The sequence below is a fragment of the Momordica charantia genome (assembly GCF_013281855.1).
Source record: "Momordica charantia cultivar OHB3-1 chromosome 1 unlocalized genomic scaffold, Mcharantia_2.0 BLBB01000001.1, whole genome shotgun sequence".
NCBI classification, from domain to species: Eukaryota; Viridiplantae; Streptophyta; class Magnoliopsida; order Cucurbitales; family Cucurbitaceae; genus Momordica; species Momordica charantia.
The window spans coordinates 10,330,222-10,346,057 of NW_028275157.1; the positions used below are offsets into that span (position 1 = coordinate 10,330,222).

The window sequence follows — 15,836 nt, forward strand, 5'->3', positions numbered from 1 at the left end:
TGAAGTTTACGTTTTTTAAGACTATTACTTATTTCGAGAAACGTAGAGATGATATCAGTGAAGCATTGACTTGGGGTGAAAAGTATACAAAGTATGCTTTAAATAAATTGAGGAGGTGGGAGAAAAGAGCGGCGGCGCATTTAGTGATTTCTATTGATCGAGAGACACAAACATTTCAAATCGAAACAAGAATGGATAGGTCATCTCCTTATAAAGGCCAACATACTCAAGTCGTTTGCTTGAAGGACAACACATGTACTTGTAACAAGTGGCAATCTTTCAAGATATTGTGTTCTCATGTAATTGCAGTCTGCAATCATGTTCACTTGCCATATTTGCCTTATGTCAAGAAGTTTTACGAATTGTCACGGTACCAACTTTGTTATCCATCTCGATTCTACCATATACAACATAGGGACTATTGGCCGGAAGTGAAGTTTGATGTTATTCATTCGAACCCAAATTTTTTTAGGGAACATGGACGTCCAAAAACTTCCCGCATTCACAATGAGATGGATTGGCGAGAGGCGAATACGAAATTTCATTGTGGAATATGCAAAAAAGGTCATAACAAACGTACATGTCCAACTCGCAATTCCGACGCTTCATCTTCGAGACAAATGAATGATTAAGGTGGATTTTTTTAATTATTTTTTAACATACTGTTACAGATCTATTAATATTGGAATCGATTCTATATTTTCTATGTACAGGTTGAAACATATGCGGTCATATCGTTCTCAATTAGTGTGGCATTGTTGCTTTGTAATAGCCTATATTTTATCACATATTCGGATTATTGCTTTGTAATACACTATGCTTTATTGAATCATTTGTTGCTTTGTAATAGTTTTATATTTGAGATTGTAATGTACTATATTTTATGTCATGTTATTTGAAATGAACTTTGGTTATAATTGTGTTATTTGTCTTATTATATTCCAGCATTAATTATGGATCCAGGACCTTTGGATTCACATAAGTTATACTTACAACGATCACATCGTTCACAATTAGTGTGGGATAATGGATCTACCATAGTTTTGCAATGTCGAAGAAGAGAGGTCGTAGTATCTCATAACATTAGGCTAGATAATCGTATAGTGTCATATCTACAACAATTTGGATTTCGATGAGTTTCACAGATATGGTTTACTCAGTTAGATTGACACCTTATTACTGCACTGGTAGAGCGAAGGAGGTAAAAGACTTACTCGTTTCAGATGCCTGGTGGAGAGTATACTATTACACTACAAGATGTTGTTGTGCAGTTAGGGTTACCTGTTGATGGAGAGCCCATTATAGGATCCTTGCAATACGATTGTGCACAATTATGTGAGGATTTACTAGGAGTACGATCTCCTCAACTTAAGGGATCTAGGTTGAGTATTCCTTGACTAGCGGCACAATTCACTGAATTACCACCAAATGCTGATGAGGTTACGATACAGAGATACGCACAAGCATATATTATGCAACTCATTGGTAGATTTTTATTTCACGATAAATCTAACACATTAGTTCATCTCATGTTCCTTACGTTACTGACTGATTTCGAGAAAGTTGGACGATATTCATGGGATAGTGCATGCCTCTCATGGTTATATCGAGAACTCTGTCAGGCTAGTCGAGCTGACACCCTGGATATAAAAGGTTCATTGATACTTTTACAAGTGTGGGCGTGGGATAGGTTTCCTGCAATTGCTCCACAACACCATGTACTCACTCTTGAACAATATGCTAGACGTCCTCTCAGTGCACGGTTATATCAATATGTGATTTTTAAATTATATGTAACTGAATAAGTTTTACATAATGCAGATGGAATGGAGTTTCGATGGCTTCTGAACAATCTACGAACATGTTGGTTCAATATCGAATATGCTTTAATCGACTAAGCCACAAACAAGGTATGAGTGAATATATTGCTTGCAAATAAATAATTATATTTAACTTAATATTAATATTAATACTTATTTATTAATGATTTCAGATTATTTGGACATTGTACAATCACGACATTATGACTCTATTACCTGAATATTGTCATAATGGGCGAGACATTTTGTTGACTTCAAATTCTCTTATATGTTTTCATATTATCGAGTGGCATCTACCAAATCGAGTGTTGCAACAATTTAGGCTTCTACTGAATAAACTATCATACTATAATACTGACACGAGTCTATATCAGATCGACCTACGAGGAAAACATGATCACGATTGGCAACGTCAACATGAAGCATATATATCACTATGGCGTCAACGTCATGATTGGTGTGCATTTAGTGATGCAACAGATATGTCGACCGTGTCAGATGATTATCAAAAGTGGTATGATTCGATTACAAGAAAGTAATTATCACACGTAAATCTGCTTATCACGGTTACATGGTTAGTATTACATTTCTTATATTTTTTAATTAAAATATTTAAATCAAATTAAATGTTAATAATTATTATATAAATTATAGGATTTTTTTAGTAACGTACAAAACTTTGCAGTAAAAGAAAATTTACCTATATTAAAATCAATGTGTGATACTTGCATTCGCGTAACTGAATCAAATTCAGTTTATCCAAGAGTTGCTTCAAACTTCGAAATGAGACGTCCTCGTCGTAGGCGCAATCAAGCACAACCAAATGAAGAAGTTCAAGATGAAGCACAAGAAGCTGAACAAGTTCATAAACAAAATGAAGATGCTATAGGAGATGAACAAATCATGAGTACTCCTATCCAATCGCATTTTCTAACAATTCATACACCAAAAGTTCATTTAGACACCGCATCTAGTTCAGCTCATCAACCTGACTCATCATCTGTTCAGCAAGAACATCGTCATGAACGTCGCGTAAGAAGACCACGACAATGTGGTACATGATTACTATGTTTTGTAATATGTTTAAAGTTTATAACAACTTTTGTATCGAATGTTTAACAACTATAAAATTTGATATTTGACAAATGTTTACTTTATAATATAAAAACATGAAAACACAAGCTTATAATTCATTAAATTGGTTTTAGTCTAATTTTGCAATATTAATAAAAAAATATATAAAAATAACAATAAAAAACTGAAAAATAGGTGGAAGATAATATAAAAATAACAAAAAAAATTTAAAAATAGGTGGCATACACGACTTCTCCATCAACAGCCTCTTCAACCGCCAGTCGACAATACACGTTGCACGGAAGTCGTGTCCATTGTACGCGAGTTTTGACCTCTTCTTTGACCTAACCTATTTTTTTCAATAGTTTCAAAAACCTAACTTACTTTTGTATTTATTTATTTAGTTATTATTTTTAAACTAACATTATTTTTGTAATTTATTTTTAAAGTCATAAATTCGATTCCCCCACCCCATTTGTTATACTAAAAAAACATTTTAAAAATATTAGAAAGTGAGACATAGATGAAAGATGCAAATAGTCTAGATCTTATTTTCTGCTCTCTAAATTTTATTTTATTCAATTTTATTTTAGTCCTTAATATACATTATTTAAGTGAGTTATTTAATAAAAATTTGACATGGATAAGACTTTTATTTCTTTACTAGTTACAACACGTGCATCATAAAATTTGGTAGTTTTATTTTTCAGTATAAAAAATACATTAAAAAATTGTAGTTAAGATTTATAATATAAATTAATTTTACAAAAATTCAAGAGGCATAATTTAATTAAAGTAAATAAATTATTAGAATAATATAAATTTAAAACGACAGATAAGTTGATTATAGATCTATTTGCTAATAATCTTTCATATTTCAATAACTTGTAATTTTTTAAAATTAATTTATAAACGAAAGATAAAACTTGATATATTCTAATTTTTTAAAGATAAAGTATTTATATTCTTTTGGTATTATTAAATAATAAAAGTAATTAACCCTTCATCAATAATTTATGAGAAAAATAAATTTGAGAGAAAATAGTGGAGAGAGAAAGAGTAGTAGAAAGAGATGGAGGAATATGAATGAGTGGTGTAATTTTGGAGAGATTGAAAGAGAGAGTGGGAGAAAAATAGTGTAATTTTAAGGAGAGAAATGACAACATTGTCATCAAATTATAAACAAACAGTTTAAAATTAAAGGGGAAAATTTCTACTTATTATATAGTATAGATTTGATGAGTGAATGTCTAAATAAAAAGTATTTGAAAGTATATACAACCAGCAGACATTTAGTTTCGGAGAAAACAAAATTCAAATTTTTGTTAGATCATCCATTGGAAAATTAACAAAAAAAAAAGACTAAAAATATTCTTTCCACCCAAGTTTAAGAACTAAAATAAATCATTTGATAATTGAAAGACTAAAACATAATGGTGATGGCAAATTTCGGAGAGTTCCACGTGTCCCTCGGACTAGTGCCTGCATCGATGAACAAATGAGTCTGTAACCAGAAAACTCGATGCTGATGCAGTGTTCGACCTAATATACACCTAGATGTTCAAGTCAGTAATTATAGTAAAAAGTAAAAATAATGAGAGACGTCTTTATGGTTTCAGTGACACGTTTTTCACTTACTTGCAAAGGTGAGAGTCTTTTTCTATAGGCGCGGATGACCGGCCAGAAAGGATGACAGTTGAGGTAGCAGAGGTGCGTCAAGTTGTACGAGGTCTGACGGTTGAGTGTACGCCCCAACAATCAGCAAGTGGTGCCTCCACCTTCACACCTGAAATCGAATGCCTGTCAGTACCATATCGTAGTGCTCGACGTGGTTTTCAGACAACGAAGGTGGCGACGCACTCGCCTGCTCTTGCAGTGTGTAACCACCTTACTGTCGCCAGGGCGAAGGTACCTCAACTTTTTAAATTATAGGTTCAGTATATAATAATATTCCAAAATTGCAAAATTTGTCAGTATCACAATGGTTAATTTGAGCTCCAACCCCCTTAACGTATTCATGCGTCTGTGTTTGGATCTCAATCCCACTTTTTTGTAGTACATATTTTTTTTATACTTCGTAATCTTTAGCATGTTTGAGCATATCTTTGTGCTTTTATTTCGTTTTTCTTAGTCTTCAATACTGCATCTTATTTTGTTTTAATTTGTATTTTTGTTCCTTTTTCATAATTCATATTTTTTCTTTATGTTTTTTAATTCGTATTCTTCCGGTGCTTGTGTTCAATCTTAATTCGTGATTTCCCTATAATTTTTCCTATGTAGCTTTTTCGTGAGTTTTATAAAAGAAAATAAAATAATCAATTTTATTTCTGAAGAGGAAAAAAAAAATCATAGATCAGGTCAATTTAAAAAAAAATGAAAAATTAAGAAAAATTGTAAATTTCTTATATCAAATTCTTTTCGAGAATCAATATGTCAAAAAATTATATATATACACACATATAAAAGTTAGTGGGGCCTTTATGATTTAATTGTTGCTGATAATTCCAATGCTTATTTTTTTTTTAAATTTATACATTATCGTTCTCATCACAGATGGTCAATAATTCTTTTTATGAATTCATCTACGGATTTAATTGTGGCTGACAATTCATCTTCTTATTTTATATGGGTTTTAATTTTAATTTTACATAATATAAAAAAGTTTGACAATTTTAATTGTCAAAGTACATTTTATCTTTACATTTTATATATTAGTTTTTTTTACTTTACATTTTATATATTATTAGTTTCACTATTTCGAGTTTAATTTTTAATTTTATTATTATTATTAATGTTCTTGTAGAGTCAACATCATGTGACACTTATCTCTGACTGAGAGGTGGTGAGTTTGAAACCCCTATTCTCACTTATTGTACTAAAAAAAATCAATGTTCGATAGATATTTTACATAAAATTTAGAAAAATTACCGACAATTCTTACTAGATTCAAAATTACTTTTATGAATTTTTACATGTAAGTAGTATGAATCCCCCAATAAAATTTCTGAATTCGCCACTGTCGCTGTTACAACCCAACTCAACACATAATATTCTAGAGTTTAAAAAGTCCAAATAAAAAAGAAATATCAAGGTTGGAAAATCAAGATAAGAATCTAAAACTTTAGATAAATCTAAAATTATATTTAACAAAATAAATAAATAAATAAGTCACGGGAAGGACCGATGAACAGTAAGAAACAATCCTACTAACTTTTTTTTTAATATTATAATGACCTTTTTTTTCTTTTTTTTTTCCTTTCTTTTTTACTTATTTACTCTTGTTTGAAGAGACCCACCAACTTTTTTGTTGACACAATTTAATAACTATTAAATAAATGATAAAGTTTGTTAATGGAATAGTTGGGTAGTTCTCCTATTTCATATTTCATATTTCTTATTTTTCGTTTCTAATTTTTTAGAAATACAAACGTTGCAATTGTTCGTGTTTTTTGTTTTTTATTTTAAAGAAACGTTTTTTAAATTTGTAGAAATTTTTAGAAACAATAAAATAAAATTTCTTATTTCTTATTCCTGTTTCCAATTTTTTTTCAAAACACATGTAAAAGTATTATTTTATTATTGTTGACTTACATAATGCATAAAAAAGTATTTAAAAATAAATAAAACATACAGAATTTATGAATATTTAATTTTAAAATTAATTTTCATATGAAGTTTCTTTTATTTAAAATTGTAGAACAAGAAACAAGAAACAAAAAATTATTACAAAAAATGTGTATGTTTCTTTTTTCAATTAAAAAAACAAGAAACAATTACCAAGCACAGTTATATATTTTTTCATTATTAAAAAGAAACGAGTAGTAAAAAAGAAACGAGTAGTAAAAAAAACGAGACTGTACAACAAGAAACAGAAACATTACTAGACGAACTCTAAATAACGCACTCAACCCCACCAATTTTACATTAGCAAAAATATTTTTTCAGTTTAAATTTTTTCAAAATCTTTATTGAGGTCCTTATGCAATATACTTAATTTCTATTTATATATGTTATCTATTTTAGTTCTTTTGTTTTTAAAAAGTGATTGGTTTGATCCATGTTCATTTTGTTACGATGGTGGTTTTAAAAAAATAGATAAATAAAAAAACAAATGGATTAAAATTGAAACTTTTTCAAAATACAAGTATCCAAGGGGACGTTTTGAAGTCAAAAGACAAGAAGGACAAAAGTGGAAAGTTTCTATTCTTCCTTCTAAAATTTTTTAGTTCTACGGTGATATATCTAGAAATGTTTTTTAATACAATAAATTGGGGATATGAAAGTTTGGACCTTCGACCTCAAGAAAAAAAGTAGGTACCAATTACTGATCATTTTGACATTCGTGCTTTTAACCACGACAAAAATATTTTTAGATAGTTAAAAATATTTACTAACTTTTATGTTAGTATTTAAAAACACTTTTCAAAAAAAAAAAAAAAAACAAGCCAAAAGCAATTACATGCACAATGTATTCAAAAAAATGTTAGATTTATAGTATAAAAAAAAAACCAAAATGGTTAGATTTATGGAAATTAAACCATTTGATTTTTTTTTCTCTATTATTGATTTTAAATGGTGAGATGTGAGGCTAGTTAAAAGTGAGTTTTGTATTATTTTTTGAAATAGTGATGTAATTCTTTTGTTGATTAAAAATATTTTTCAAAATTTTTATGGTGCTTATAGTAGTTTTATAAATCCTAAAAATACTCAAGTTTAAATATATGTGTGAAGTGCTCGGTAAGGCTCTCATATTGAAATTAAAAATCAAGATCTAACAAAATTTATAAGATAGATGAACTACTTTTCTTATCGCTCAATTGATTTTGAGATAGAATCTCGGTGAATATTGATGAGCACCTTGGAGGCATGTTAAGGATCATACGTTAAAAAGGTTGAGAGACTTAATAAGATTTATAAGATATAATTTAAAAGACATCATACTTAAAAGTGTTGGGTAAATATACGTTGTATATATACACTGTATAATACTAACAAACAGGTTACAACGTAACTGACTACTAACTGTTAGCATAAATATTTTTGTCATTATTATTATTTGTCATTGAGGGTAGATTTGTCTTTTGATATTTAGGGTTAATGACCTTCTATTCTAGGATTTTCGGATTCGGCTCCAATTTAGCGGGAGAATCGTCGAGCAGCAGCAGCTGAAATTCATGAATTTCAGCCGTTACAGCAGCCCACGTTCCGGCAGTGTGGTCAGACGTTGCTGCAGTCCATGTCCTCCAATCAATTAGTGTACAACTGGATGGTAAAAATTACTCGTATTGGAGTTATGTTATGAAGAATTTCTTGCGTGGAAAATCTATGTGGAGTTATGTTATAGGTGTTCGAGTTAAGCCTAAAGACACCAAAGCAAATGATTATGCATCCTCATTGGATACTTGGGAGGCTGACAATTCAAAGATTATCACGTGGATAAATAATTCTGTTACACACTCCATTAGTGCTCAATTGGCAAAATATGATACTGCTAAACAGGCTTGGGATCATTTGGCAAAATTGTATACTCAATCTAATTTTGCCAAACAATATCAATTGGAGAAGGATATTCGTGCACTACAGCAGAATAATATGAGTATTCAAGACTTTTACTCCTCTATGTCAGAATTATGGGATGAGTTGACATTAACAGAATCCTCAGAATTAAGCACATCGGAAGTTTTATATTGCCTGGAGAGACTCACAGTTGTCCAATTTCTTATGGCTCTTCGACATGATTTTAAGCCATTACGTGGGTCAATTTTATGTCGTACTCCTCTCCCTTTTGTTGATTCAGTTGTTAGTGAACTATTAGTAGAGGAGATTCGTCTTAAGTCTAAAAAAGATAAGAACACACCTCCTCAGAGTTAATTTGTTTTTGCTACTCCATAGCGATCTTCAACTGGTCTCATACAGAAGAATTATCACACAAAGGTTTCTCATGATGAGTGTGCATTCTGCAAAAAGGAGGGTCATTGGAAGGCTCAATGTCCGTTGTTGTTGAATAAGATGGATAAATCGCAACAGAAGCAACAACAACAACACCATCCATCATCGCAGCAGTAGCAATCTTCGCAACCCACTCCGTGGACATATCGACTGGCTCATTCCAATAATGGAGTGGCGGCCCCATCTTTGGATCCCTACATGTTTGAGCAGTTTCAGAAATTCTAGGTTTCACAACCTCATGCTATATCTTCTACCTTATGGGTCTTTGATTCAGGTGCCTCTCATCATATGTCTCCTAGTTTTTCCTCTTTTGTTTCTTTGTCTTCTCATTCTTCTATATCAATCATGACTGCTGATGGAACTCCTATGCCATTAGTAGGCGTTGGCTCAATTGTTACTCCTTCTGTATCTCTCTCTGATGTTTACTATATTCCTAATCTTACTTTAAACCTTGTCTCTGTTAGTCAATTATGTAAATTTGGATACTTAGTTTCTTTTTCGTCCTCCACTTGTTCTATACAGGACCTGCAGTCTCAGAAGGAGATTGGGACAGGCCACAGGTAGGGGGGACTCTATGTTTTGGATCAACTCAAAGTATCAGGTGTTGCAGCTTCTAGAGTGGATTCATCTTCTTATCGCTTGAGTAGTTCGTCTTCAATTTTTTATTTGTGGCATTCTCGTTTGGGTCATATTTCTACATCTCGTTTGCATTTCTTAGTGTCTATAGGAGCTTTAGGATATTTAGACAGTCATGATATTTCTGATTGCAGTGGTTGTAAACTTGCAAAATTCTCAGCTTTACCATTTAATAATAGTACTTCTGTTTCTCTTGCTCCCTTCGATCTTGTGCATTCTGATGTGTGGGGACCGTCTCCTGTACCCACTAAAGGGGGTTCTAGATACTACGTTTATTGATGATTACACTCGTTATACTTGGGTTTATCTAATGAAACGTAGGTCCGACTATCTTAATATTTTCAACAACTTTCGAGCTATTGTGAAAACTCAACAGTCTGCTGTCATAAAGTGTTTTTGAAGTGATTTGGGGGGTGAATACACTTCTAATGACTTTTCCTATTTACTTGCTTCGGATGGGACTTTACATCAGACATCTTATACTGACAATCCTCAGCAAAATGGTGTTGCTGAGAGAAAACATCGCCATCTTGTTGAAACTGCCCGGTCATTTTTGTTATCAGCTGATGTTCCAAATGAATTTTGGGGGGAAGCGATTCTTACCGCCACGCATGTGGTGAATATAATTCCTACCTCACATAATTCAGGTTTGTCTCCCTTTGAAAAATTATATGGACATGTGCCTGATTATTCCTCATTGCGTGTCTTTGGTTGTACTTGTTTTGTTCTTTGCTCACACGTTGGATGCAATAAATTGTCTCCTAAGTCGGCCTTATGTGTCTTTTTGGGCTATGGTGTTGGTCAAAAGGGATATCGTTGTTTTGATCCAATTAGTCAAAAATTGTACGTCTCTCGTCATGTTGTGTTTTTAGAACATATTTCTTTTTTCTCAATTCTTGCTAGTTCCCATCACTCGTCACATTTAGATCTCATTCACATTCACCCGTTCAATACTGACACTGAAGAAGCTACATCCACTACTTCGATTGTCCCTATTAATAACTCGACATAATCTGGTACTTTGATTATTGACAGATCCACATCTCATTCTCTGTTTCCTATGGTTGCTCAATCATCCTTTGAGGTTGCGGATGCTCCTCCACTTCGTCAGTCCACTCGTATTCGTAAGTCCACTAAACTACCAGATTTTGTATACTCCTCTTATTCTAGCTCTTTTGCTTCTTTTGTTACTTCAATTCATCATCTCTCTAAACCTTCATCTTTTAGAGAGGATGTTTGTGATCCACTTTAGAATAAAGCTATGGCTGAGGAACTTACTGCTCTACATTAGACTCATACATGAGATTTGGTATAGCTACCATTTGGAAAACGTACTATTGGCTAACGTTAGGTCTATTAGATTAAAACTAAATATGATGAATCTTTTGAACGATACAAAGCTCGACTTGTTGCTAAAGGCTACTCCCAAGAGTATGGCATGGATTATGAAGAAACATTTGCTCCTGTTGCAAAAATGACTACTATCCGCACTATGATCGATGTGGCTTCTATTCGCCGATGGAGAATATATCAAATGGATGTCAAGAATGCCTTTTCAAATGGTGACCTTCATGAAGAAGTTTATATGACTCCTCCTTTTGGTGTTGCTCACAAACCTAGTGAAGTTTGTAGGCTTCGCAAAACGCTTTATGGGCTTAAACAAGCACCTCGTGCTTGGTTTGAGAAGTTCTCCACAGTTGTTACTTCACTCGGTTTTATCTTTAGTCATCACGATTTCGCATTGTTTGTCAAATGTTCAAGTGTAGGTCGCATTTTGTTGTCATTGTATGTTGATGGCAGATCATTACTGGTGATGATTGTGATGGAATAGAATCTTTAAAGTATGATCTCTCTCGTTGTTTCGCTATAAAAGACTTGGGCATGTTGCGTTACTTTCTTGGTATTGAGGTGCTTATTCTCCAAAAGGTTATCTTTTATCTCAATCGAAGTATATAGTTGATTTGTTTGATCGTGCACGTATCACTGACAACAAGACTATTGATACTCCTCTAGAGTCCAATGCCCGATATTCTTCGTCGGATGGTGTTCCTTTGTTAGATTCCAGTTTGTATCGTACTATTGTTGGTAGATTGGTCTATCTAAATGTGACTCGTCCAGACATTGCACATGTTGTTCATGTGGTTAGTCAGTTTGTCACTGCTCCTTCTACAGTTCATTGGTTTGCTGTTTTTCGTATTCTCAGGTACCTTCGCGGCACTCAATTTCAGAGCCTATTGTTTCCCCCCAACTCCTCTTTAGAGTTGTGTGCTTACTCTAATGCTGATTGGGCTGGTGATCCTACTGATTGCAAGTCAACCATTGGATTCTGTATTTTCCTTGGTGATTCACTTGTTTCATGGATGAGTAAGAAACAAGGTGTTATTTATCGATCTTCTAAAGAAGCTGAATATCGTGCAATGGCCTCGACTACTTGCGAAATTGTTTGGTTACGTTGGCTAGTTGCAGATATGGGTGTTTATCTTCGTCATCCTACTCCCTTGTATTGTGACAATCAGAGTGCCATTCAGATTGCATGCAATTCAGTTTTTCATGAGCGAACCAAGCATATTGAGATTGATTGTCATGTCACTAGTCATCATCTCCAACATGGCACTGTTACATTATCTTTTGTTTCTTCATCTCTACAATTTGCTGATATGTTTACCAAGGCACACTCCACTTCGCGCTTTTGTTATTTATCTAACAAACTCTCAATGCTTATTGTTGTAGCATCGTGAGTTTGCGAGGAATGTTAGCATAAATATTTTTGTTATTATTATTATTTGTCTTTGAGGGTAGATTTGTCTTTTCATATTTAGGGTTAATGACCTATATAAGCATCATATTGTATTCCAAGTTGTTAATAAATCAAACCCCAATTTTATCTCCCTATGTTTTCACTAACAATATACACTTTGATAATTTGATGAACACAAAAATTGATAAATATAATCAAGGCACGCTACAATAGCACTGACCTGAAGACAATTATTCGTTCTGCGCAAGTTGCTAGCAGACTACAGAAATCATTTCAGCAGGATACAACGACTAACTCCGGTAGAACTGCAACCTCGAACTATTCGGATCTGACAGAACTCTTAGATACTCGCTCTCAACATAAACAAGAAGAACAACTCAAAAGAAGAGAGAACTCTTGTAGGAGGAGGAGAATACCCAATTGTAATATGCTTAAATATTTCAAAATGAATAAATTCACAACTATATATAATTGTGTAAACATGAAACTCCTCACACATGATGAATTAAGTTAAACTTTAACAACATGAAGAAAAACTTCTCATTTGAAGTATAACTTCAACTTAACAACATGAAATTGAAACAAAAAACAACTTATGAAATAAATAATGAATTTGTTACAAATATAAAATAAGTTTCAAATTCTTAGTACACAAATTTAATTTTCGGATGTTAAATTTGTATATATACTCAACGATTTTTTCAATAACTTCAAATTTCACCATTTTTCACTATTAAAAATCCAACAAAAAGTTATTCCAAACTCACTTTAAAATGCGACCAAGGTTCGTACCTTTCAAGCTAAATTAAATAGAATGTTAAATAATTTTGCCACTATATTTTAAGCATTATATTGATTTCATCATCAACTTTAAAATGTTTCAATCATGTCACTCAATTTTAACTATATTTTTTTTTCTCTCTATCAAAACTAACCATTCATGCACTACGTGCAACATTTAATTTCTTAAAGTTTAGGTGGAGTGATATATATTTGTTCATCTAACATTACTAGTCGGAGACATGTAGTATTTAGGGTCTCTTTGTTAACGTTTCCGTTTCTTATTTTTCATTTTCAAAATTTTAAAGAAATCTAAAGATTTTGCAACTAAATATGGTTCTTATTTCTCTTTTTTTTTTTTTTTTGGAACATTCTCAAAATTGTATAGAAATTTTGGAAACAACAAGTTCTAATTTCTTTTCTCACTTCCAATTTGTTCTAAAACATAAATCAAAATATTGTTTTATCATACTTGAATTCATAGATACCTCAATTCATAAATGTCGTGGCCATGCAATTCTTTTTTCTAACGCAAACAAAAAATAGGGATGTCTTTAATATATTTTAAATTATAATTTTGGTTCCAAAAACGAACTTTAGAAAGATTTGTGTTTATTAAGTTTACTTTTTTAAAAAATAAATTAATCCCTCCCTAAATTTTAAAAGTTTATTTATTTGATCTTACATTTAAAAGTTTTGAATCACAGAGTATCTGAAATTCCAATATTTTTTTTTGGTCTAACAGTTTTTATTAATAACTCAATTACGAAATGCTTAACACGCACTCAAAACCTTTTTTTCCTAGGATTTTGTAGGGAAAATGTTAAACTAGCATGGTTAACAAGCACAAAATTGAAAATTTGAGAATATGTTAAAAAAATTTTGAGAATATATTAAAAAAAATTAAGTAGGGAGATCAAATAGATACAACTCTATAACTTCAATAATCTATTAAAAACTTTCTAATTAAAGTACATGAACTTAATAGACACAACTTGTTTGATCTAGAAAATGATCAAGGACTGTAAAGCTCGGATTGGTGTGACCAATCAATAGAAGGATTTGCAAAAGATAGTAACAGCTCTGACGCTTAAGTTATTACTTATCTAATCCATTGCTCGAGAGAATAGTTTTGTGTCTCTTAGATATGAAGTAGGACTCTCTATTTATAGAGGTGAGTTTTCGACAAGACTTCAGATACTGTTACAATAGTTCTCTGACAAAGTTGGGAATCACGATGTATTGTCATTGAGGTTTGTGCCTACGATGCTCTCAAAGATTGGCTCGTCTTTCGAAGGCCAGTCGATGAAGGTCAAATAGGTCATCTCGCATTGCTTATTGAGATGTCGGTAATCTTTTGAGTGATGAGTCACATTCAGTTTCTCACGTCATTAAGATAGCTTAAGACTTTTCGTTGTATATTTAGTCAACACATAATAGTCGATAATTTACCTCCAACAATAATTCAAAAAGTCGAGCGACATGTCAACGTGTCGGCATGCTCGACATCGACACAAGAGAAAAGTCGACTTTCCCCCATGTCGTCGACATGTCGACGAAATGTTGACATGTCATTTTTTTTACGGTTATTTTATTTTCTTCTTCTCCCTACCATGCCACTACAATCTATAATTTGTCACAACCTCGATGATTGTAATCTTAGTATGTTCAATGCAACATTCACATTTTAATACTGTATAACTAATCAAATTCGGAATTTGCTTTATTGATAATTTCTAATCCAATTTAGTCCTTAATTACACAATTGAACAATATATGTGAAATATTGACATATATAAATATTGAAATAATCTTAGAAATTAAAAAATATATATATTATTATATACCAATAGTGGTGATACATGAAGTAGAATGAGTAACTTAATTAATACAAAAAAATATGACCTCGGAGGATATGGTGCACACTATGTTGATAACTTATATAAATTACAATAGTTCTCAAGGTCATCCTAGACTAAAATTTTTTAAGGTAGTTGCTCAAATGAGTAATAGGAGTGAATTAGAGTGTGTTTCGAAATTGTGTAAATTTGATTGGAAAATTGGATTGATGATTGATTTGAAAATGTGTTTGAAAAATATGTAAATTCAATTTTGAAAATATGTAAAAAGTAAAAAAGTCAGAATAATTTGGGTGAATTAGAGATGTGTTTAGAAGTTGTTTAGATTTGATTGGAAAGTTTGATTTGAAAATGTTTTTGAAAAATGTATAAATTCAAACTAAAAAAAAGTAGGTAAAAAGTAAAAATGTACGAGTTAATTAGAATTTAGAAATGTGTTTAGAAACTAATTCGATAATTATCTGATTTCCAAATTAATCATAATATGAAATAACCTAAAGAATTAGTCAAAAAAGTTTACTATTAAAGTTTACTTAAAAAAAATTTTACGACATTTTCATAAATAAAATTGTCGTATTCTTACCTTTAATAATTAAAGTTGATCAATTATAGGCTAATTAAGCTACCATTCAAGTTTTATTTACTAATTCAAAATATATTCATCAATTTCCACCATTTCCATTATTTTTTTCGAAATATGAGTTGATATCAACATTTTGACATTTTGAACACGGCCTCCAACACAATTTTTAGTTTTGAAGTTGAACAAGGTATGACGTGAATATTCAAACAGTCAACCTATTGATCGAGGACATATATTTTATTAATCAAATGAGTTAGCCTCATATTAGTTTAAAAGACACCACTTTAAATATTGAGGAAGCCATTAACATATCACCTCTAACTATCTACATCATCTAATCTAAACTTCAAGTAATAAAGTGTCACACCAAGATTTTG

At 31.6% G+C, this 15,836-nt stretch overlaps 1 pseudogene; it reads left to right on the forward strand.

Annotated features, from left to right (window-relative positions):
• The first annotated feature begins 953 nt into the window (after positions 1-953).
• On the forward strand, positions 954-8,765 carry LOC148213256 (uncharacterized; annotated as a pseudogene).
• The last annotated feature ends 7,071 nt before the right edge of the window (positions 8,766-15,836 follow it).